The 26,765-nt window shown below is 39.1% G+C and overlaps 1 long non-coding RNA gene across 1 annotated transcript in view; it reads left to right on the forward strand.

Annotated features, from left to right (window-relative positions):
* Nucleotides 1–22,704: 22,704 nt before the first annotated feature.
* Nucleotides 22,705–26,765, forward strand: part of LOC144247034 (uncharacterized) — an 85,827-nt gene continuing 81,766 nt past the window's right edge. Inside the window, exon 1 of the long non-coding RNA XR_013340729.1 lies at nt 22,705–22,746. This is a non-coding gene — a long non-coding RNA (uncharacterized LOC144247034). The remainder of the gene's footprint in view (nt 22,747–26,765) is intronic.

Below are 26,765 nucleotides of genomic sequence, written 5' to 3' on the forward strand. Positions count from 1 at the left end.
GCAGTACTTAACTAAAATTGCAGAGCTAATTAACTGCCTAGTTATTTGTCCTTGCTTCTTTATATTCCAATTGCAATTGTGGCTCAACCCACTTGAGAGAGAGCCTGTTACGTGGCCTGCAAAGAGACTTATGTTTTCAACTACAATTAAAGACAGGATTCTTTCCCAGTCATTAAAGATATGCTGGTGCAAGCTGTGAAAGCAGGCTATAAACAGCCCACTGTGTGCTGGGGAAACTGAGCAGAGACCGGCTCTGCCTGAGCTTTTCAAACCCCCAGATGCAGAGTTAGACACCCAGTCTGCAGACACTCACTCTTTTGCTTGACTCGAAGGATCCATTGTCTTCAGGGCCTTTGGAGAGCATCATGGTGGCAAGTGTATGAGATCAGATGTTATGCTGTAAATCTGCCTTTAAAAGGGAAAAAAAGAAAGGAAATAGGAAAAAATCCATGTTTTTACATTGAAGTTCCAGCCCAGCAATAGTCAAAGATGTTTTAAATAGCAACAGACAAAGCTGTTTTAATACATTCTGTGTATTTTCCAACATCTGAATTGCTCTTTAAACTTGTACTAGGTAAATGTTACTCAGTTGCCCTTTTAGAAAACAATTTGACTTTTTTCCCCTCTTTGTATTCTGACAAATATTAGTCTTGATGAGTGTTAAGGGAGTAAAAATGCTAAACATCAAAGTGCTCATTATCAACCAGCCAGCTGCACTCGCCCCTGCACCTCCTCATCACGCACAAACCTGATCTTTTCAGTGGGGACCGTCTCCCCAAGAGACACAGAACAAGTTCTTCTCTATGCTAACAGTGCACAACATTGTCAAATGATGTGTAATGATTTTATAATGTGAACTAATGCCACTAGGGACTGAACTGAGACTTCTGATTTCATTACACTCAGTGCTGAGACTGGTTTGGAATATGAATTTGGGGCAAAGATAAAAGGCTATGTTGGTGTCCTTTACCTATCAAACCTCTACCAGTATTACTTGATGTGGATCCAGACGAGGATCCCACCTCAAATAACTCAGGGAAAAATATCTGTGATTGACATGTACTTCTATCAAACACCGTGAGTGCTAAAAATTACCTTTTACATCGTTGTGCCATGATTGAAATCTTAGCATAAGCCAGAAGAAACTTCATCTTTGGGTCAGAATCAGCCCCTGGCTGGCCAAGATTATGCTCCTGAAAGCTGCTGTTGGCTAACATTGGTCTGTAGTCTTTGTGTTATAACACTTAAAGGTGAGATTTTGTTCTTTGAGTTTGTTTGTAATTAAAATAGATGTATTAGTTAACCTTTACGTTATGAGTAGCTCCAGAAACATAAAGGCAATACACTGTGCACTAGATTTATGATCTATTTTGTTGAACTGAATAAAACCTTTTTATACAGTGACAGAAACATAACTAGAGTAGCAAATGGTGCTCCTTTACCTATTATTATCTGCGTTACCGTGAAGCCTAGGATACCTGTCTGATTTAAGTTATTTCATCTTTCTGTGTCCTAGGAGACTGTGAAAAATAGAAAAAATGCCGTAACATTTTTCTCCAGAATGGATAATATGGGAATTAGCTTCCTTTTTCATTCTGATGTAAGGAGAAAAAAAAACAAAACAATCCAGGCTTTCAGTCAAATTCTCATCTACTGTAAGTATGTCTGGTTCTATTGTTTTCAAGACAGTTTATCCCATTTGTACCAGCAGAAAATGTAGGCCATGCTAGTGACAGCAGGGAGATGAACACCCTCAGTCTCCAGCTAATTTTCAAATGTAATCTACCTGCTAATGTGTGATATGGGAACTAAGTGTCCTTTATATACTCTTAAAGCACTTCTGATGCAAGAGGGATAGAACTAATCCACCTTCAAAGGTAATTATATTGGGAATTACATTACTTCATGCAGTAAACTGTATTCAGCACCCTGCCCTTTTTTTCCAGCTCTACACCATTGCCCCTATTTTGGATATGAGTAAGAGTTAATCGTAAGTCAATTAAATTCAATATGTGAAATGAAAAAGAGAATCCTTGCAAAGATGTAAAAGCATCTAAAATATAAGTGGTGATTAAACTTGTTTCCTCTTGTGCTTATTCATACTGGACAAATTATTTACTTTCATCATCTAATATATTTAAACTATCTTGGTTGTAGGGGTCACAATGGGAGATGGGAGGAAAGACAATACTAATCAAAAGTAAACCATGCCACTTTTTTTCTCTAGTGCCGCTAATCTTAATTGAATCAATCTCGTGGCATATGTTGACAGTGAAAGATTACTCGAACCTGGGAGGCCAAGCTGGACAGACTTCCAGAATAAATAAAAAAAAAAATCTTCCTTAATCATTAATTTGTTCATTCACTCCCATTTGCTTCCATTCTTCAATGTCTTAGAAGACGTACCCCATGCAACCTTCCTCTTTAGCAATCATTTCCAAGTGTTCCTCCCAATAAGCTCATGTGCTTTTGAAGAAACTAATTTGCCTGAGATGAACACAGCAGAGATTTTTTTTAAAGAGAAATGTAGTTGGATTTTGTAGAATTGATCATTTTGTGGAAAAGGATTGCATTTCTAATGAATTGCAACAAAACCGAGTTAATTTTGGAACTGAAATATGTCCTGTTAGAGAATATTAGGTAAATCCTACTTTGTCTAGGATGGAGTTGAGGAGTGGTTTATAACCTGTTCTTGAATTCACAATAGCCCTAGTCCTATTAAAATAAGGCAGAGAGGTGAAAATCCTTTCAAGTTCATGGAAAAACTAGAGAACTTTGTGTAGGCATCCTAAGGATTTCACAAAGCTATAATTATAACCACTAATAAATGGTGATAGTCTATCAGATTAACTTTTCCTTCAGGACTTTACTGAATTTGGTACTGTTTGAATGCCACTGTTGTCTGTTACTTTAATTTAATTTTTTTTTTTTTTTTTTTTTTTGCTATCGAACAAGAAGACTACCTGCATACTTAGTTAGGATTTCTGAGCAGGCCTTCATATCTGCACATGTTTGTGTTTGCAGAATTATGAATGTGAAAATCTTAAAAACCTAAGACCTGGAAATGAAGTCTGAAAGGATAGAAGTATCCTTGCAGAATCAGGATCTTAAAATCTCTCTAGAGATAAAACTGGATTAAATCTATTCCTTCTAACAAATAGTTTTAATTAAATAATGTTGGTAGGTGTGAAGTTAAGGTTTTGATGAACAACACTGTTCATATTTTGTGTAATCCATTATGAGCCCATATAATTTAAAACATTGTGCGTTAATAAGATTCCTATGCAATTAGATGGTATTTGATGATGAGAAGCAAGTTTACTGGTGAGGTGCAATAAAATCTCTAACATAACAGCAAAACCTTGCTAGAGCTGTAACAGTTTGTGCTCAGTATATATTGTCTACACAAAATTTAAATATAAGAGTGTATAACTATCATCTACTTATTTTCCCAATACATTATTCTGTTACAAAGTAACTGCTTTTTATTATTTCATTGGATTTGAGTATGTGCAAGAATTAGTCCCTTAAGAGACATAGACATTTAGGTAATTTCTCAGGGGTTGATTGCACTTTGTAACTTCTTCCCAAAGCAAGGAAATCACTTTTTCCTTCTTATTCTGTTACTGAAAAAACCCAGATCAAATATATTTATCAAAAAAATGAAAAATCCTTTATGTTTTAGTAGCCTAAGTCAATGTCACTTATAAAACTACCCAAGAAATTAAACAGGAAACTCCAAACCTTTCAAATGACAAATGATTTAATCCATATTTAAAATCAAGAGAGTGTATTTGGTGAAGTTCCTGCCTCAAGCCTACTCTTTTTAAAAGCACCATCTTGTTTTATTTTGATGTATATCTTTACAGCAGAATAATTAGCATTTTACAAAACAGTGATGGTGAAGTTGTTCACATTATTGTGAGGGTAATAAATCCACATGCACATAGTTTTGTATTATAGAGATCATTTAAGTGAGTGTAATTTTAACATTTTGATGACAGTTTTAGGATCCTACCAAGCAGTGATAAAGCTCGCAGTTATACTATGTGATAATTCTGCCTTTCATTATGATGCAGTTTCTCCATACTAAATCAGGCCAAGATGCAAGCTATTACCCCTGGGCAAAATTCATTCATTATGCATGTATGTTATTCCTGAAATTATTGATAACACTTTTCATAATAGTTATTTTTCATTAATTAACTTTTGCAGCTATATTAGTATTTACAATATGTTTATTAGTCTTGAGGTTTTCTTCAATAATAAATACAATCTCAGAGCCTCTTATAGTTTCTTAAAGTTGAAAGTTCTTATCATTTTTGATGTTGTAGGGACACAGTGCAGTTGTGAAGCACTGAATTAAGCTGTGTTTATGGAAAGCATTAGAAAGAGGGTAAGGAATGGCCTGTGCACCACTGCAGTTAAAGACACAGCCCAGAAACCTTTGTTTGCCATAAGGAAAGTAAGAAATGGAGCTGCTGAAGCTGATTACATTTAATGAGTGTAAACTTGGTACTAGGTTTGTCATCTTTCCTTGTGCGAACATCAGAGAGAGGAGTCGGGGGCTGGAGCCCTCATCAGCTGGGAATTTCATCAAGGCACAAACTGGGCTTTGCTGCCAGAGATGCTCATTTGCAACACAGGAATTAAGGCCCAGGCTATACTTTCAATGGTGCCTTAGTCAGTTCTGAGGAAGAGTGAAAATTCATCAATAATACATTTCCTTACCTACTTTTTCATTGCCTTACTCTGGAGTTCTTTGTGGTCTATAAGATTAACCACATTGGAAACCAGCAGTTTTCAGGTGGCTTTCACTACCTCTTTCTCTTTGGCAGAGGTTGCATATAAGATGATGCATTTGGCCTTGTGAAGCCTGGCTGCACGAGAGGCAACTCAATAACATAAGAGGCAGCATGGCATAGGAGGAGGTTTCTGCATCAGTGGGTCTGGATAGAGTCCAGGATACATCCTGTACATTGACAAGGCATTGCTTCTGTGGTGTGTGAAGCTAGAGCTGAGGACAGGGAGGTGCAGTGCAGCAGCTTGTGGGACTAAGGGACTTACACATCACCTTTATTCTTCTGAAACTGGTAGCCATTCCAGCTCCAACTTCTGTATGTCCTACAAGGTGCCTTTATCCTACAAGATGCCATTATCTGTTCCCAGCATGCCATATTTTGGCCTGGATTTATCTTCACTTAATTTCAAGGACTATTACTCTAGAGACAGATTAAGGCAACCAAATTCGCCATGTAGGGAGCTGGCTGAGAGTGTGTATCTGAGCTCTTTCCTTAGTCTACTTCCTTGCCTTCTGGTCAGGGATGTGTTTGAAATGAGACAAAGGTGGGAAAAGAGCTGGCAGAGTGGCAGGAGGAGACATTTCCCCTCACTGGCTGAGTGGCTTTTATACCTCCCTCACTTTCAAGGAAAAGAGTAAATATGAAAGGAAGTGAAAGTCATCCCTCAGCAGGTTCCTGTATTTCCTATATCGCATGTCTATTTTTAACAAGACACAAAACAGCTGATGTAAGATCAAGCAGAAATAGTCAGTGTTACCCCAGATAATCAAATAAAACCAAGTAAAAGTCTAGTATTCATTAATCATTTTGTTATCTTCTGACTGTATTAAGTGCTTTCTTTGGGGAATAACTTCAGAAACTTGGATTTTCATGGTTCACTGACAGTAATAAATAAATCTGAATAAATCCAAACTTCAATGCCAAGTACTGAATCAAACCCTCTTATTTTTATAGTAAAAGTATCCTGGCATTAAAAGGCTTAGTATGTTGGGCTGTTCTGTTTAACAATGAGATGAGAAAATGGTGCAGATTACTCCAGTGGTAACTAAAAAATACTAGAACTCTTCTTTAGGTTTCTTAAGGAGGTGGTTTGAAAAAGTCTGCATGGTCAGACTTTTTCCTCACATGACTAATCCACTCTCCTGTGACCTATCTTTAGTTTGATATTGAATCAGAACAAGAACTGGAGCTTCAACTGACCCCAAACATTTAGTTACATTAATCACAGGGCATTTTTGGACTCTGAGCATACTGAATGAAAGACACTGTCTTTGCAAGACATTGATCAAACAGTCTACAGGTATCACTACATCGAGGCACATTAATCATCTGGTGCATTATCAGTTCCACCAGGAGAATATGTAAATGTGATTCCTGTCAATGATAAGGGAAAGCAGAATTTATTTTTAAAAGTGGTCCTTCTGGAGCTGTTGATATAATCTTACCTAAGACAATAGGTTGCAAAGATACATTTCAGCAGAGCTGCCAATGAACATAAAGAACAAGCAAATTAAAGCCACCAAAAAAAAAAAAAAAAAAAAAAGAAAAAGGAAAAAGACAGTGGCTATACTTCAGTCACCTGCAGGAATTGCTGCTCCACAACATTGTGGAGAAGACTTTTTCTGCTTAATAAAACAGGGCAGGTTCCTGAAAACTCTTACAATTGTTTTGTAACCACAAAAAGCTTTATTTAAGAGTGATGCTATTCTATTCTATGCTCCAGTGCTCTTGCTCTAGAATACACCTGTGATATACTTGCCTTGTGGCTGAGGATGTGATGCTCATACTGACTGTAGAACTCCGAGGCAATGCCTCACCTTCACAGATGGCTCACCTTCACTCATATTAATGGGGCTGCCTGGCTGAGGGTTGCAATGTGCATCTTGCTGAAAGCATTTTTGCATAGATCTCTTTATATAATTGATCCATTTACTCAGGTCTTTCTCAAGAAAGAAAGGAATTTTTCTTTCTTTCTTCCTTACTTTTAAACCTATGCCAAATTAGTACATGCAAATATGCATTCTTTCATTGTTGGGGGTGTGAGGACATATTTCAGGCAGAAATATTTTTTGAAGTCTTATCTGATAGAATTAGAGACCTAGGGCAGGGAAATTAGTAGAGATTGAATATATAAAATGGTCATATAATTTCTACTTCTTGTGTCTTTAGTGTTCTTTTCTACTTTCCCAACATCTTTGGACTACAAAAGTGGAACAAGGAGTTCTTTGGGTATGTAAATGGTATGGCTTTCACTGGCTTTTGGTCCCTGAAGGCTGGAAGAAATGGGAGAAATGCAGCACAATCTGTGTGGAAAGGCTGTGGACAGAGTTTGCTTTGGGTCTAGTCTTGGCTCTGTCCAAGTCAGGAGGAAGTTCTGCAACAGTGCAGGATCACAAAATATTTTAGGAATTTTTAAACAGTTTGAAGAATTGTTTAGAAGAACAATTTGAAGGGAAAATGGGCTAAATTCTGAAGATTTGGGGGAATAGGGCTAGAAACTATTTTTGAGGGATTAGGGTTATAAAACCATGTAATTAATGCCTCTTCATCTTGTAACTGATACAAGATCCATGGGGTTTTGGTTTTCTCTCCTTACAGTACAGCATTGGCTCTCTCTAATGGTCAGCATTATGGTTCTCATTTAAATGTGGAAGAGTTAGGAAAACTTGAATGCAATTGCAATATGGCTGTATAAACACAGGCATGATTAACTGCATATGCACAGTGCTGCCTGGGAAGCTAGTAGAGAAAACAGAGAAAACAAACTACAACTTCTGCACATGCAAAAGTGTGCAGAATGTCCCTCCTTTGTATGTTTAATACTGCTTGTCATCATACTGCAACAATGTGCCCTTCATAATTATATTTACATATTTTTGTAGTTTTTTTCCAAGGTCAGAGGATTATGTCTGCACATTTCAATAATTAGTTATACAGTGTATGGTTTCCTATGGATTCCCTTTATCATATCTCTGCACTATTGAGCAAAGTCTTAAGAGTTCTTAAGTGAAAGTTCTTGTTGAAATGCAGGATTTTTGTAGACATGTCCCCAGCTCCCACTGACTAATGTAAAGAAAATGCCACTGTGTCCTTGGAATGCTCAATATGTAGCTGCACCTGCATGGATAATGCTGTTAATGGCAATTTAACATGAAGCCTTAAAAGTTTTATGTTTACTTTTTTAAAGAGAAGAAAACAGATACAATATTTCTGGTTTGCATTGTGCCTTGCATTTCTCAAAGACCTTTCAGAAAAAGACAGGCTACTGATATACTTCCTGTGTCCTCTTCTGCTCTTTAGAGCATACAACTGGAAGTTAGATGTTATTAATGCAGGAAATAATGTAGGCTTTCAATGTACCACGGACACACTTAAAACAGTAAAAGAAACTCAGGACTCACTTAGGTAAAGGAGTAAACCATCTGGTCTAGACTGGTATATAATATGTGCCATGTATCACAAACTGGGTTGCAGGAAGCTTTAGGAATCTGCATGCTCATTACTGCGGATGAACATGTGCCAGCTGAAGTCTTCAGGGAAACCAGGGAGAAGACAAACTCTTTGACATGACCAGGAAATCACAGGTTTTCTTGATCAAGAATGAAAACTTACAATGCCTCTGATGGTGGTGGTAGACTTCATCCACAGAGCTCAGGACTTCAAGGCTGTCTGGAGAGGCAGGAGCCCAGCAGGAGCCCAGAAGCTGCTGACATTCCCAGGGTGGCAAAGGACCCTGGCTGTGGGCAGACAGAGCCCTGGGAAAAACCAGCCCAGCACTTTTCATTGCTAGGGAGAGCTGGAAATGACAAGTCTGCAGGCTGTCACCCATTGCACATAATTCCCTCTTCCTTCCCCTTGCCCTTTAAGTTTTACACTTCTCTCTTCTCCCCCATCTTTCTTAAAATATTTCTTTCACTCTCTTCAACCTTTCTTTGTCTTATTCTTGGTTGTATTACCACACTGAAGTATTTAAGAGAGTCTCTAATGAAACAGGACTTGTGCTGCCAGCAGCCATTTTTTCTAAGGTGTAATCAACTAACTGATAAAAATAGCTGATTATAGCAGCAAGTTCATGCCACAGCAGTAAAGAGAGGCTTAGCATTTCCATTACAAGACCCATTATTGAGAAGTTTATAGCTCATTTATTAAAAAAAAGGTGTCATGAAATTTGGCATTTGTAATTACAGCAGAGAGTTGTTCTGAGTCCACTATTTAAAAATCTGGTTTATTTTGTTGATTTCTATTTCACTATCATGGTCTATGAACATAGAAACAATAAATAATGAGGAAAAAATTATGCCTATACTAATTTAGTGGTAAATAGTAGAGGTGGATAAATAGTTTGTAAAAGCAGAATAAAAAATTGCTGCTCAGGTCTTGAAAGAGGTGCCCGTAAGCCAAGTGTGAGCCCATCACGTGGCAGACAAGCAGAACGCCAGTACCACAAAACATGTTCCTCTGGCCTCACATGGAGTGGGTGCTGCAGAGCCTGGGTCTAGGACTAACACGAGCCTTGGACACCCACGGAGACTTCAGAAATTCCTGTAGATGGTGATGAGCCAACTTCACTTCTGAGACCACCTCTTCTGCTTGCTTTTTCCTTTGGGAAGATCTAACTCAGGGCTGATGCCTTGTCAATAATATTCATTGTATCATGAGAGGTGCGTGCTGTGGCCTGACCCAGAGGAAACTTTCAGAAGAGGAAGTTTGTGTCGTTTTCTGCTTCAGACTGACCAGGTCTTTGTGGCCACTATGTTCTGGTCTCTGCTCTTCCCTTTGAATAAATTTTGTCCTCACTAGAGGCAAATTCAGTTTATTTCACACTAGGAGCTTCTCTTTTAAAGCAGATTTGTAGACTGTTAGAAATTCCATTTGGGCATAACAGAGTGGTGTGTAGTATCTGGGATGTGTTCATGATCCAGAGAACACAAATGAAATTCAGTAGATTAAATATATATTGTTATAAAAACAATTATATTAGTGTAGCTTTGAAGGACAATAAAAATAATAAGAGCAATTAAATGCAGAAGGTGTACATTTTGTGTCACATATATAAATATAAAATTTTAACAATTTTATTAAATATTTGAAATTTATTTTTGAGAAGAGGCTGGGTTTGTATTAACAGTCCCTTCCTTTGGGGTCACTGCAATGGAACTATTGTCAATGTTGCCATAATATTTTCTTCTTTCTCCCCATCTTTCTTCCCTTTTGAATGAAAAATCAAATGAAAAGTGTTCAACTTTGAGAATATGAACAGACTTGTTTATTACAACAGAACTACTTATATGCTTACAGATAAGAAATTAGGGAAAGGCATGCAAGGATTGCCTTCATTTCAATATGTCTAAATAAATAATATGTTTGAAATCACAGTGATGTCCATATCCTCTCAGGTCTGGGTATGTTTCTTTTGATTTAACAATTGCAGACAGGTTTGTATTGGTGTTATTTCCCAGGGATTTAAATTTTTTTCCTCATTTAGTCCTGGCATTCAGGACTGGCAATATTTTAGTTGTTTTTTGACATTTCTAAATGGAGGTTCTCTTATCTCAGTGTACGTATTTCTCTGCATTTATGTTTTCCTAGAATGTTGCCTTATTTTTCTGCAATGCTGTAGCTAATTGTTAAATTTTCTTTACCATTCTGCTGTGGTTTTTTGTTGTTGTTGTTGTTTTTGGTGGTTTTTTTTTTGTTGTTTTTTGTTTGTTTGTTTGTTTGTTTTTTCTGGGAAAGGTGGTTTTTAAAACACAGATAGGTATTCAAAAACCTCCATTTACTATACCCAAATTGTTCCAATTCAGGGTGAGCAAATACTAGAGAAATGTTATTTTACTTGAAATTTTCAAAGATGTACCAAAGGCAGCCACCTGGAAATAAGGGAGGGTTGAGGTATTTATGAGTTGCATGGTGGCGGCTTTCTCCATCAGGATTATCCTAAGAGACATTGTTTATAAACGGATTATGAGCTTCAATCGTTTTATTAGGATTTTTATTTCTGCACATTAAATCCAGGTGTATTAGAGTTGACCCACACTTGCTGCAATTGCTGAGCAAGTCTGATTCCCAGATACCTGAGGAGAGTTTCACAGTGTGTTTGGTAACTGTGTCATTTGGGAATGTGAGTTCACCTTCAATTTTAAGTTTGTCTTTTCTTTTAAATAGTAAAATACTTCTAGGAATAGGGCCATAGATAGGAAATTCTGTCCCTGATTTTCAAATGCTCATTTGTTGGCTCTTGCAAACCTGAGCTCTTCACTGAGCTTCTCTGTCTGGCCACCTTGCTGGATGGGGTAATGCCTGCAGATTGCTGATGAGCTGCCTTGTACCCTTTAGATTTCAGTTTTCTGTGGATTTAACTTGCCTGGACTGGATACAGTTGTTTGTGTGCAGACAAGATGGTTATGTGCAAATGTCCCATTAGACTTCAATCAGAAAACCCTTTGAGGAGGAAAGAGTAGATATTCCACAGGGTTACTGGTCTGAAGATGAATAGTTTGTCTGTGAGTCTGTGGCTTGGGTGCACAGTGGTGTCCATGGAACACCCAGTCCCTTACAGCACAGTCTGACAAATCTTGTGTTTTCTCTGTGCTACCATGCTAAACCCGCTTTGCTAACACATTCCTGGGGCTGCAGTCTGGAGACAGAACTCAGAAGACATTTCATTGGTTGAATGTATGTGGAATGAAAACTATTTCCATTTGAGAGCAACATCTCACAGGGGGAAGGGAAGGAGGGAGGGCACAGGAGGAGTGTGTTGATTGGGACTGACATGTGCCTTAATATCTGATGTGGCTTTCACACTTGGAAATATTCAGGACTCCATATGTTCCAAAAACCCCACTGAACAGTGCATATAACATTGCCTTTATCATTCTTTAATCTCAGTTTAATTGCTGTGGTCAAATTACCCCACACTTAATAACCCACAGCTTGGTATATTATTTAATATGGTTGACACATACTTTGTTTTAAATGTCAGTGCTGGTAAAGCCCTAGAGTTGGCAGTGCTGTGCATGATAGATGGCAGAGGAGATGGATCATCTGTTCTTTGTCTGTGCTGTTGGTATGTTGGCTGCAACTTTTTCAACTGTGACACTAGACTCATGCCAAACCCAAAGCTACTGAATGGGTAATATTATCCCTTGTATCTGATGTTTTGTAGCTGATCATTCTCAATTTCTCTGGCTTTTTTTACAAGAATGTGTAATATTATATCACCCAAGTCGAAGTGGTGAACTAGTGTTGTTTAAAATGGCTTGATTTAATTATTTCAGCACCCAGTGGCACCTTTGTTATTAAAGGATTTTCACAAAGCAGGACATTGTCTAATTACAAATTTACACAAGAGACCGTAACAGCATCTGCTGGGTAAATAATATACATTTGTAAAATGGTCTAGCTACTAATTTACACAGCCAACCACTGAGACACTGAAAGGCTGTGGCATTCTGTCATGTTAGCTCTCAAACCCTTCCAACATTCCAGCTTCTCCTTACAACTGTTAACAAAACAGAGAAAAGCAAGTAACAAAAACTCTCTTCTAGAAAAAAACAGGACTGTTTGGCACTGGTGGATTTAGCTGCAGTTTCATTCAGAGTTTTGTTCTTGTCCTCAGCTGGTAGCAGATCATAGGAAATGTTATCACACATATTTTGGGGCCCACATATATATCAGCACAAGCATGCAGATTCAGAAGGAGGTGCACAATTTCATTCTGGATTGCTGGCTCTGCTCGTGGTGTAGATCTGTCCTCAAACCTCTGGAGACTTTCTCCCTGCACGGGAGAGCCCAGGGTAGGAAATACATGCCTCTGTAACTCCTGTGTCACATCCCTACAACAATGTTCAAACTTCAGCCAGGACATGCTTACCTGAAAAATCTTTGCCTGCAATCTTGGTTCCTCGCAGCTATAAAAGTTTGGTGCCAGTTGCAGCAAGTCAAGGGCTGCACTAACTTGTTCTGTGAAGACTGGTTGGTCTGAGATCTGCAGATGTAAATGCAGTTCACTCATTGAGAACACTTTGGCCTCTTTTTATTTTGCATCTGGGTGTTGATACAGAGGCACAAATTACCCACTTCTGAGAGCAGCTATGATGGATTCATGCAGCTCCTGGGCAACAGGACGATGACAGCTGCGGAGTAAACCGCTGGTGTAAGGTAAAATTTTTGCTGGATCAGTGAGACTGACATTCCTGGTCTGGAACCCATTAGTGATTAGTGAGAATAAGATTTAAGATTTCTCAAACCCTCAGCTAAATGCAGCTTTGCAAACTGGAAAGTAGAGCTTTAGCCATAGCTTAGTGCTAAGAAGAGAAGAGCTCAATATTAGGAAATGCCTCAAGTATCTTAACTATCTGTGGATATTTTTGTCTACCAAAAAAACCCAAACCAACTGAAAAATTCTAAGGAGAAAGAAATATAAAGCAGCATCCACCATGGGATCTTATCTCTACCTGTGTTTCTGGAAGGAGAACACAGTGGTTGCATTGCCATCTGTGCAGTAGGATGCCCATCAACTTGAGCTCTTATCTTTTGCAGGCAGAAAACTGGACAAGCTCTCCCATAGCAAATCCCTCTTTATTTCCTCACAGCTGTCTCACCTATGTAAACTGCAGAGCCTTTTCCAGCAATGCTGAGAAAAGATTTATGTCTGCAGTACAGGAGAAAGTCTCCTTCCCTGTTTAAGTCTGAATTCTACATTAGCAGGCTGCATCTGGGGAAGGGAATTCAGACTGGTTTTCCCAAATGCTTATTTTCTATTTAAACATCATGCTTAGGAAATGATCACAACAAAGCTTGTGTTTCACATTAAAAGCACATCCATGCAGCACTGTTTATTCAGAAAAGAAAACCAATATAGCTATTTTTCTTGATTCTTTGAGTACAGTATGGGACAAAGGAGAAAAGAATGGGAAAAGGTAGAATTAGAGACTCTGCTTTCTCAAGAGGAGTGATGATTCTCCTTAGTTATGCCTCTTGCTCCTCCATCTGTGATGTAATTACTCTCAAAATTATAGGAGAGTGGTATTGGAGAAGAAAATCACCATTGCTCTAAAACAAAAAGACCTCTCTGAAATTACATATGAGACTGTCAAGCTGTTGGACCTAAATACCTGGTTTGTTTGCATATAAGATTCTTTTAGCAATTACATATTTTAAGCACTGGCTTGCATTGTTTATGGAATGAGCAGCAATCTGTAAAGGATCCAGTTTTCACATTGACCAGGCAGAAAATACCGTCTGATAAAGGAGAAATATTTGTTTATTATGGATAGTCTCTTTTGCCTCACATTGCCTTCATATCAAAGGCAACATGGCAGTTTGTTGGAAGAAAAGAAATATAATTTTGCTTTGTTACAGGCAGCAAAGTATCTTTACTAACCCTTTGGCTCTTATTCAAGTGTATCACACCATTTGTGAGGGTTTTATAAACTAAGCATGGTTTAAGACAGTCAAGGATGAGTCAGACTGAAAGAAAACATACAATTAATACTTCACTATAAATTTGGGATTAAGATTATCCATGAAAATCAGAACTATGGCAAGGCTGTGCATCATGAATGGTGTTTCAGGGAGTAAATGGGGAGTTAAGAAAAACTGTGCTTAAGATGAAAGATGCTTTAATTGAAGACAGGATCATAGCAAAAATGTAACAGAAGAAGTGAAATGTAATTAGGAACGTTACATTAAGACTGGATTTGCAGAATGTTGCCCAACAGGTGGGTGGAGTTTATTTGACTTTGTTTCAGCTGGAGTATTGAACCACACAGATGCAGCCTTTAATATTAATCTAGACTGTGAGAAAAAAGGTAACAAGAATGTTCAAATATATGGGCTCACACCACCAGTGTGTGTTCTTGCTCTTCTAGCTGTAATAATCACCTCCCAGTTAAGATGGTTCTTGTTCTTCCTCTGTCATTCCTTGTTTCTGCAGCTCTGCATTGGAAAGTAGAGGGGATATTGGGTTTCCTTTCATCACAGTGACAAGTCAGGGAAACATCTGTTTTAAACAAAATGTGCAAAAGGTTTGAAAAACAATTAAGGTGGGTTTTTTGGAATTTTTTGTTTATGCCTGTTAGGCACCGATTTTTATTAAAATAAAATTTATGAGCATAATATTAAGAGCAGTCATTTAAAAGATTGAATTTGGAGTATTCAGAGAGGAAATCTGTGAAAGACAAAATGTCCACCAGAATGGACAACACGAGTTGATTTCTGGACTCCAGGATGGAAGCATCAATAGAGATTGAACATTTGTTTCAGTTTATGAACTTTTTTGCAATCCAGCTAAAAATATCAGCACCACCTGTGATACGAGAATCAGATTTATTATCAGGTTCTCAGGAATTGCAAAACAGCCTAACCCCACCCGACTGTTAATAAATCAGGTGCTGAAAGCACTTCAAATGAGAACTTTGCTGAAGAGACAAGTACTCAGGAGGATCAAAGGCTCAAGTCAGTTAAACTGGCCATTTGCTCTTTTGGCATAATCAGAATGTATTTTCCAAAAAAGAAGGAAAGAGAAAAATAAATGACATGATGCTTTTATCAGAGTAGGACAAATATTAAAGTGGGCATGGACATCTGTAAGTCAGTCACACTAATTCTGCAAAACTGAGTTTTCTAACAGTGCTGAATTTGGTCCAAAGTCCCCTGAAGTCAACAAAAAAGGAGTGTTTATTTTGATTTCAGTGGTTTGGATCTGGCTGTTGGAAGCTCTCTGCTTTGGACAAAAAGCATCCACCCTCCCACGAAGCTGACTTGTCTCTTCACTGTGTTCTCCTGACATCACACACATGTAGAAAATCAACTGACATCCAGCCTTCCAGTGAAAGAAATTGCCTGAAAAATATTGCAATATCCAGCTGCCTGGATTAATTAATAAAATTACTTGCTCTTCAACATGGATTACATGCTGGACATTTAGCTGGTGTGCTCTGGGGAAGGGGTGAAAAAAAGGTTCAGTGGAGATGTAGGGAAGAGAAAGGAGGACACAGGTGAAGAAATACCATGAATATTGATTCACGATGACAGGAATATTTTTTTTAACACTGCAGGGTTCTGATTTGCATGAACAATATTTGCCTAATGCAGAATCACGGCATATTCTGAGTTGGAAAGGACCCACAAGGATCATCAAGTCCAACTCTTGAATGAATGGCCCATACAGGATCAAACCTGCAATCTTGGCATTATCAGTGTCCTGCTGTAACCAACTGAGCTCATCTCAGGGTCTTAAACTGAAGCTGTCAGCAACATCAACACTGGCAGCTTTACAGGATTCTAGCTCTAACTCTTCTTTTTGCCCTTGCACTGGGTATCAACTGTAGGGATTTTATCATTCAGTGTCATCCAGTCTCCACTTATGTTTGAGTTTCCTCCTTCCTGGGTCCTCTTACTGGTGGTCTGTTGTTGAAGACAGGTCGTTGTTATGAGCTGTGTGGTTGTTCTTTTTCTAGATAACCATTCAAGTCATAAAGAGAGTTTTTGGATGATGATGTTGCTGTGTAGGAGTCTGGAAATGGTCAGGGAGGGGATGATCTTCATGGGTGCCTGCATTATGCTTGCAGATGATGGACCTTGTGGGCAGCAGGAAGAACCACAGGAGTAGCACAGGCAGGGCTGAGGCACTTCTCCCACGCTTGGTAGTGAAGCAAATGTGAATCACAAACAGCAGGATGGGTGAAAATGGTGTTCTGCAAGAATTTAATGTGGAAACCCATGCTTCCAGGCGCCCAGTTGTAAGGCTGAGGGATAAAGGCTCTTCTTCTTGGATACCCAGGTGCAGTGCCACTGATCTGAGCAGAGTTAGTCTGGTTATAAGTAGTGCAGGAGGGAAACCAGTCCTGTTCCTATGGCAGTGGTGTACACCTGAAACCAGTGCAGAAATGATGACTCAAGGGTCAGTGTGTGACGCTCTGGAGTTTACTGTTTGCAATGTGGTTGGTTCTGTGCAAGAAACTGAAGAGCAACCTGGTTTATACTGGGTTGAGTGTGTGAGGAAATCTGTGGAGTGGCTGAGAGCTGTGCTTTTTCAAGTGGGCAAACGTCAGACAAGAAAAGAGCATGTTTGCTGTCCCTCTTCGCTTTGGTTTTGCAGGATGTCTGAATTAAGGAGAGCGTGGGCATTCCCGCAGTGACAGACCCATTCACACCCAGCACTGTGCCCGGACAAGAACCATTTAAGCTTTGGAGTGATGTCTCCAAGCTCAGTGGGGCTCCACCCCCTTTACTAAGAATTCACAGAATTGCAGGTCCTGATGTTTGCCGTGCAAATCTTCACCAGCCAGGCTGTGGTGCGCAAAATGAGAGCTGCTACTGATGCAGCCCAAAGACTTGTTTTCAGAGAGCTGATGCAAATTCTGCTTTATTACTGGCAATTGGAAAATTATTTTCAGTCCTATATTTTAAAATGTACCTTGAGCAACACACCTGTTTTGTTTAGGGCTTGCTTCTCTGTTCACTGGATTGGCAGCAGTGTTGAAGCTGGCAGCAGAAAGGTCAATATTCTGTCTTAGGTCTTTGGAATATCAAAGATACTTGAGTATAATAAATTCGCAGTGTGGGATGCACTTCTTCTTAATTAATTTTCAAGGTAGCATATTGCAGCTTGGGATGGCCTTCTGAATGCCATGAGAGTGTCCCACAAAGGGTGAGCTGTGCTGGCTCTGGGGGCACATCCTTCCCCCAGGAAACGACACACACCCCACAGTGTTAGCTCCCAGCTCTGCAAAGTGACAGCCACCACCTCAGCTTTCCTAAGATAGGTCAATCAGTTGCTCTTTAAAATTATGGATGCCTAATGTGGGATTACCTAGTGGATGCTTTTTGATCTGTGAAGATACCAGCAAATTTTAGATTTGTTCCACTGTGTGTATTAGGGCAAATTAGAAGCTGTGGAGTCAGGAAAAGGCATTTTCTGCGGCTGAGACTGGGCTGCACTGCTCTTTTGATACAGAAATTTTAGGTTGAAGCAGACACATCTGCTGTTTGTAGTGATTCTGTCAACAGCCCTCATGGTATACAGCCAGCCTAATAGTCACAAGTGCTTCTTTCTGTTTAAATCCCAGAAAAGGAACTGACATCTTTTATCAGAAAGACAGACAATCTGTGTCCCGTGACAATTCCAGATTATGGATCCCAAGAGACTTTCCTTACATTCTTATTTTATAATGGAAATCACAGTTAGTGCTGTTTACTTTCTATACCTCCACACAGTTTTCAAGGTGTTGCCAGCAGGACCTGCGCTGATACTGACATGTGTTCTTGTCACATTGCAAGATCTGATAGACACCCCTATATATATAAATATCAGTGTTTTCTTGGATCTTCCTTTGCTTTCAGTGGCTTTGGAAATCGTGGCACTAGTTAATGCACATGCTTTGTCTATTTTGTAGGCTTTTTTCCTATTTCTAAGGAAAGACTTGTTCCTAGTAGACTGGTTTGGAGTGTGACTCTCTTTTGCTGCTATTTTTATGGTGAGGAGCTATGTATATGTCATTTTCTAGCTATTACTACAGAGTAGGATAAGAATAAATGTCTGGGGGGAAAGAGAAACGCTGGTTATTTGGAAAAATAAGTCACTTATGCCTGATATTTTTTTCTTTGCAATATTCCTGTCATGCTGCTTTGAAGTTCACAGCCCAGACCCACATCAGAAGTGGGGGGGATGGACAGCAGAGTTGCTAAGGCAATGCAGGGCTCCAGGCACACAGCCACACTCCAAAAAGCTGTTCATTGTCCTCCGTTGTGATATAAAAGCTGAAATGCCACTCAAGCTCCTTCCCTCTGGACTTCTCTCACCCTGGGGATCAGTAGTACATGAGAATGACCCATCCCTGGTGTACTGCCATCCACAAACTCATGATTTGTCATGGTTGAAGTTCCTTGAAACTGAACTTTGGGTCTGTGAGAACAACAGGTTCTTCGTGCTGATCCCCTGTGATTTGATTTGCCTTTCCTGGCAGACTGTCAACCTTCTCTAAAGTTATAATCATCTGTTTGAGGCTTGGAGCACATTTTCACTAAAAATATTTGTTCCTGAGCTTACCTACAACTTGTTCATTTTGTAAACAATAAACAAACAAATATTAATATGTATTCATATCCTTTTTACCCACTTCAAGAAGCCATCTTAAGAACCAGTTCAATAGTCCAGTTGTCAGTGGGTCCTACAGCAACCAAGTACACTGTATGATTAGTTTTTCTTACCAAAATATAATTAGTTTTTTTGCCACATGCAGAAGACAAGGAGTCTGGGTTTTTGTTTTTGAAGCCCACACAGTGCATTAGGTCAATCCAGCAGATGCATCTCAGGAAGGAGCTACATTCCTCTTACTTTTATTTGGACTTGAGATACCAAAAGATGCTAAAGCCTTGAGTTTTCATGTCATGACACCTCATTTAGTTTACTCATACGCAAAATGATATGTTATCTGACCCAAGGGCTTTCTATAATGTGTCCACAAAGCAGGGTAGGAATCAACACATAAATCCAAAGCTTATTTTATTCCTTTCTTTTCTCTACACCTTATATAAGGTGTCCAGCTGGTTTGTGGCAATGGAATAGTAATGACAGAAGGATGGTAATTTCATCTTGAGTTTTACAAGCAAGAGGAGGTGCCAAGAAGGAAAACAGGTATGAAGGTTGCCAAATATAACTTCCATTTATCATCCCAGCTAACAGGGGCTAAATTATTTCTGAGTGGCACTTTGAAAAGGGAGGGGAGAAGAGAAGCACACACTAATATGTGGTACAGAGGTGTCTCTGAGGAGTGGCTGGTGTGGCAAGCTAAAGTATAGTCCTTCCTGCAGGAGGAGTACAGTGTGTTACTCATGCAGGAATTCTGGTCACGCTGCTGGCGCTGAAGTACCTGGACACATACCCAGATGACCCAGTGGTAATACAAAAAGATTGATCTTTTTTACAGGAGCTGAAAATGGAAGAGAATATTTTTGTCCAAACAGAGTGCTCTCACTTGGGGCTCCACCAATGTTTCAGTCCTGGACAGCATTTCCCATACTCTTTTTGCAAAGTAAAGAGACTTCTATAAATGTTTTCATTTCAAATGCCCTCAGAATTTAGCAAGATTAAAGGGCATCTTCCTTTTTTGCTTTGCCATTTTCACCTAGTTTTGAAGTGGGGTAACTATTGCTTAGACTATGATAAGGAATGGTACTGATATAGCCAGTTCAGGATGTGGCTCATTGTATGCACCTTGTGAAGATGTCTCAGTGCTGTTCTGACAAGAGTTACAAGCAGACAAAGCATCCAGTGAATGGAAAACAACCTGCTTGAGTAATTTCTACTTGACTGTTTTATAATATGATATTTCTCAGGTGCAGACTCATATTTACTTGTATAACCATTGCCATTATTATTATATAGTAATTATAATTTACTTGTACAAATTAGAGGAAGGATTAAATGACATATAAAAAGCATACTGACCGGAACTAAACGGAAAATTCAAAGGAGGAGTCCTTAAAATAAAGCAATTGTATAATACTTAATTGTATAATATAAACTGTAATTTCCCAAAAGACATTGTATTAATCTTACAGTGGTTAGCTATTCCATTTGGTCCATTTATAATCACTTTGAGCTACTTAAATACAAATTTTAAAAAGGATCAAACTTGTTTGCCACTAATATTCCTAGTGCTTTCCCCATAGCTTATTCATCTTCAAAGCTCTTCACCAACATTAGCTAATTATTTCTTTTTTCTAATTAGTAGAAATTGACTATGGTCAAAAGGGCCATTCAGCAAATTAGCATGTCTCTACCTTCAAATCTCAGAGCTTCTGACCTAGAGCTTTCAAATGGCTGATGAAGATATCATACAGTGGTTGTGCTGAGCCCATAGTCAAGGCAGCCAACTGGAGAAAAAGACAGAAAGATAGAAATTTTTTTTTTAAATTGCACTTCAGGGAAGTGTATCAAATCTCCTCATTTACAGCTTTCCCTGGAGGCAGCAGCATGGAGAATGCAGGGCTGGACCCAGCCTCCTGCTCTGAGCACAGCTGCCTCAGACAGGGGCCAGGGGGTACCTTGCCCTTGTTCTGAAGACTTAAAGGCATGTGGGGTTTGTGGTGGCCACCTGCTCAGAGGCCACTTCTGTTCCTGGCTGCTGGAGGTGGCACAGGTCACTTGGTGTCACTTGGGTGGTGTCCCTGTCTGTGTGTTGGCTGCTGGAAAAGCAATCTGAAGCTCTGCCCAAGTGTCAGATTTGCTCTGGGTGTGTGTTCTGTGCATTTTGAACTGTAAGATGGCAACACAACAAGATGGGTTTAATAAGTGGTTTGGAGTTTTTAAAGCCTTGTTTGCATTAAAATTGTCCTTTCAAAAGGTTATTTCTTATAAGTCTTACGTGTAGCCACGCCACTCACCAAGAGCTGCATTTCTCACCTTATAAGAGTTCATATGCATCTGTAACTTGATAGCTGTAACCCAAATAAGCAGAAAAGTCTCTGAAAATATGACCAAGTTCAGCCTCCCTTTGTATTCTGGATTTCTGCACTTGTTCTTCAAAAAGGCAGCAAAATAACAAATCCTCACCGAGCAGCAGCTCTGTTTGGCTCTTGGAGAGCAGCTGTGAGTGTGAGACTTGTTTATGTTTCAGAAACTGTGAATGTTTTAACCCCGAACAACAGTGTGTGCTCCAGGAGATTAATATCTGCATTACATGGACTTGCTGAGAATAAATTAACTCTTGATGACACGATTACTGTCTTAGCAGTGTTCACCGCATACAATTGCATGGTGTCAAAGATATTAATGTGTTTTTGTGAAGAATTTAGGAAACAATTTATTTATATGACTGTGCTTCATTCCATATCACACCAGGACATCAATTAGCTACTATCATCTGTAAAAGAAATGTAAATCATGTGTCTCATTGGTTATGAGGATAATAGTGGGCCAATAATTCACAAAGAATAATTCATTCTATGAATTGTGCCTCATTCTGTGCTCATGAATTGTTCAGAAACAGATACAACTTTTTCAAGTTTTCATTTTTCAAATTATTATAATGGATTCTTCTTGGTTACAGTTCACTCATGGAGGTTTTGAATATTAAGGACTTGAAATCTGGGGTGATTTTATTTGGTCACACAGTACAATATATTTCTTTTCTGACTGAATCAGTACAATTTTTGGAATCAGCTGATGTGAAGATTTGTGAGACAATGCAAACAAACATCAAAAATGTTTGTAAAATTTGTAAAATAGGGTACTGGCAAAAAATTTTTTTTCGACACTGGCCAGCAATACATAAAAATATGAACCTCCAGAATGGTGAAAAGCTGAGTAAGCTTTAAAAAGGATTTATGTTGAGATTTGAAGGAAAACATACTCTGGGAAATAATATATAAAAATAAAATGCCTCCCCCACCCAGTGCAGTTTCTAAAATTAGGGAGTAAAAATTATTGCCTTATGAAGATAATTAAGTCTTTCTTTAAAAACAGAATTAATGTAAGAAAAAAAAAAGACACAAAAAAGAACAAAAAAGAGCAAAACCCCAAAATCCCAAACCCAAGAAGTGTGTGGATTTCAGTTCCTGTTTATTTCTGCAATATCTTTGGCTTTAGTAGAAGAAAAGTTTTGAAAGTTTTAGCATTTGCATTATTAGAAGGACTTGTGTTTCTATTGGCAGCATGAGAACAAGGAGAAAAAGTTAATTTTTCTAGAAAGTGCTGAGTTTTGAACAGCCCAGAGATGGTTTAAGAATTTTCCTTCATACCCCAGCTACATTCAATCAAAATAGAAAACATATATGATAAAAAATTAGGCATGATTTTGATTTTCCATATAGAACCTAAAATAATGTTCATGACTCAAATTTATCTTTTTCCCTGTAGGTGCTGGCATAAACTAGAGACAATTTCAACCACGGCAATTTTTGAGCCCTCAGTACAGCCACATGTGTTGGAAGTGAGGTATGCCATGATACTTTATGCATGTTGAATATTGCATGGAAGGGTTGAACCTTATTTTAGTCCCTTTTAGTGAAATTAGATAAGATGGAAAATTTGGAAGTGTTTCAGTTTGTTTTTTGGGTTTTTTTTTGGTGTTTGATTCACACAGATACCCAAAGACTTTTTTGTCTGAACAGCCTACTGAGAATCTGAAATCCATCCTCTTCCCTCATGTTGCCAGGCGTGCTTTCCCATGCTAATATGTTAAGTAACTTTTATTGCACTGAAGAGCATATAAAGTTCACTGCTTTGCCGTGACCTTTTCTCCTTTAAATTGTTTCATCATTGTGACCAATAATGGACCAAAGAGAAGACGTAAAAATGTTAGAGACGTTTATTTCTAAGGAGGTTAAGCAACTTTTGCTATGCCCTTTTTACATTCTTCCAGACATTCTAAAAAGAGACCGTAACATGACAGCGATGCCCCCCTTAATTACATTTTGTTGTCAGAGGAAGCATGCTTTAAAAGAACAGTAACCCAACACTCCTAGAGCTGAGGATTTCAATAATCTCAACCAGGTTCACAACATTTGGAAAACCCCAAACCTTCTGACAACTGACTGAAGCAAATTTTACGCATGCAAGAAATAAAGTAATCTGGCACAAGGTTCTGTGTTATGGGGTTTGGGCAAAAGGATCTCATTTCACTTTGCCAGATTTTCCTGAGCAGTTGGACAGATTTCACAATGGCAGTGGCTTATCAAAAATCCAAAACCTAGAGAAAAATGTACTCCTGCTGTGCTTGTTTTCAGTAATGTTCATCTCCATCAGGTACTGAATATTGCCAGTCTAGTATTGAAATGTTAATGACAGCCGAAGATTCAAAAAAAGGGAGATACCAGTGTAATTCAGTAGGGTTCACACTTGATCTCCTTCCTGGCCTTTTTTTGGTTGGCTGCTAAACCTGGTTGTATTGTTTTTATCACAGCTACTGGTAGCTTTGTTCATAGCAAAGAAAAAAATTGCCCCTGGGTGAATCAATTTTATATTTTTTCAAGTTCTGTAATGATTTTAGAAGATATTGTCAAGGAAAATAAATCAGATTTTCAGTGGACTGCTACAGTGATACAGGATATACAAAATTAAAACCCAGCAAGGGTGGGCAAAGGATAATGCATTGAATTTATGAAGAGAATACAATGCCAATGAGCGGCATGAGCATTTACCCAAAATACAAAATGTTGTCTGAACATATTCTAGAGTTCCTGTAGCATGCCCATTAGTTAGGTTGGTGAAACTGCTGGCCTTTTCTTGCAAGATGAATTGCCTTCACTCAAGACTGTCTGGGGAGCAGTGGAGCTGTTGTGGCATTTGCAAAAAAAAAAAAAAAAAAAAAAAAAATGAAAAAGAAGGGGCTGTATCTGTCTGCCTCCCTCTGGGAGGACACAGCCTCTGTGTCCTGGCTTCTGTACCTATAGAACAAACATGAATACAATCTGCACCAAAAGTAAGGTCCTAGCAGCAAAAGTTCTAGGACCCTACTCAGGGTTTAAGAAAAACCAAAAATATTGGTCCCAGAGTAGTTTTCGTAAGTTGCATCGGACTGAACTCTGTGCATTTTGGGAAAGGCTTGCAGAGCCTGTACAAATATCTACATAATTAAGATAAACCATGCTCATATTTTAGGCATCTACCATCAACTTTCATTGGCATGGTTCTGAATGATCCCTGTGGCCTAAAGCAGAATTGTCTGTTGGCTTGGTGTGAGCATTGAATCCTCAGGATCTGGAAAGTGCTTTACAAATGAAGCAGAGTAGGTGCAATACCCTGAGCAGCTCTTCCCATGGCCAAAGTATGGATTTGTAACAACTCATGAAGCAACCACTCACAAGAAGGATATAGAAGATGCGCAGATCTGAGGGCACTTATCCAAAAGGAAGGATGAAAGGTGCTTTTTGGAGGGATTTATGCAGTAAAAACACTGGAAACATCAGTGCATTTGGCCATAGTATTATGCTGGGCAAAATTGCTAGGTAGGGTGGGATGTTACCATTGTTCCCCTTGGATCTCCTTTGCTGGCCATGGAAAGAAAACAAAAAAGAAAGGAGAGGGTTTTAGTATTTTGCTTTGATAGCTGCTTTCATAAAGACAAAATTAGTTTAAAAAAAGGTAAAAAGATGAAGGAAGAAACATAAGGATATTGAGAAAAAAGGCAATTTTGCTCTGTGCCTGGGAGGGAAAGAGGGGACTCTTGTGGCACAGTGAGATGTGGGACCTGCTGGGAGGAGGATGGCCCAGAGCAGTGTGTGGGGCTGTGCCCCATGGAACATTCCTGAGGAGCTCAGCCTCGAGTGCCTTGTGGCCAGTGTGGAGCTGTCCTGGTGAGCACTGCACAGCAGGAGGTTGTCAGGGCAGCTTTGCCACTGGGAGCCAAACCATTCCAGCTGCCTTTGAGAGACCACAAATTCTTGCTGCACCATGCCAAGGGAGGCTTCAGAGAGGTTTGTTTTTCCTTTGTGAGATGTGGGCCCTAGATAGACATCCAATCATTTCCTCACTGCAGGCTCTTTGCAGCCATTCCCATCCAGAGCATTTCCATCTGAGGCTCTTTGTTTGGGGACTGTAGTCCTGGGGCTCGTTCAGTAAATCTGGGATAAGAGAAAGAGCTCCGACTCCCTGAATGCTGCTTTAGTCAGGGTTACTCAGGTTGAGAATCTGGCCTTGCCCACCACTTCAACATTCTGTTTTTTCAGCATGTGTCTCTTACTGTTCTTTTCTCCACATTTCTGCCAAGGCAATTTGTTTCTATGATGTGACCCAAGTGCAAAGTTTACCAGATAACACAGAGGAAGGTGTCCCTTTTACAGTTCTGGAATTCTTCTATCTTGAGATATCCAAGCTTCCCCTCAGAGGATTCAGATCCTGTGCACCTCACAAGCATGAGTTTTGCACTTGAAAAAAAGATTATTATATCTCTGACTATATTTTACTCTTGAAAAATTTGTTTAGGAGGGATTTTATTAGTGATCACAAGACATTTCCCTAATCTTGGATTTGCAAATGCTCAGATTTTAGCATTGTAGAAGAGTGTTTGGGAGGAATATTTTATTGCATATCTATTGCTGCAATGTCTAATTTTCATCTTTTCTGCATTAGGCACTGTAGGGAACAGAAGCTAAAATGGACAAGTAAGTAAAATTTTGAGGTCTGACTGGTTGCGTGAGACAGTCACATTCTTGGAGCAATAAATAGCTCCTTCTAGCTCATGATGTGCTAGCACTATTGAGGAAGCAATAACATGGGACTGGCCCAAGTTAATGATATATATTAAAGGAGATTATGCAGATATCAAGGACATGTTTAGTAAAGCATCTATTGTCTGTATCTATCACCACAACATTCTGGCTAGTGTTGGGAAACATGGAAAGTGTGAAGTAGGAGGAGAGAAACGCAATCTGCATTTGTTGATTGCTTGTTGACAGCAACTAAGACATTTGCTGAATGCTTTAAAATTTTTGTAATTAATTGTGGGGATTGTTTATGCACCACCTATAAAGCACATTCTAATCCTGTTTCTGGCTGCCAGAGAGGGGAAGGATGTCACAGGGAAGGATGTGAATCTTCAAGTGAGCATTCATGTGAAGGACAAGGAGCCAAGACACTTAGCACTAAAGCCTAGTCCTGGAATAATTTAGGCTACAGAATGATCTTCACGAAGGAAGCAGAGATTGTCTTTTGGTGGCGGCAGGAGAAAACAGCTGTCTTGGAATGAGGGCCTGCCATGAGCTAGGCTGGAGATCTGTGTCCCAATGGACATGTGTCACCCACCGTGAGTGGGTACCCACAGCTCAGCTGGGTCCCTGACAAAGGCCAAAGTGCTGGGGCAGATGGGGTGCCTTCAGTTCTGTCTGATTCAAACTTTCCTGAAGTTTGTGGAATGAAGCCAATCAGCCATGAATAAAGGGCTTTAATGACTATTTATTTTTCTAACATTTATATTGTAATTAAGCTGACATTTCTTAAAAACAAAATCTCCTCCC

Source organism: Lonchura striata, chromosome 13 (genome assembly GCF_046129695.1).
Source record: "Lonchura striata isolate bLonStr1 chromosome 13, bLonStr1.mat, whole genome shotgun sequence".
NCBI lineage: Eukaryota > Metazoa > Chordata > Aves > Passeriformes > Estrildidae > Lonchura > Lonchura striata.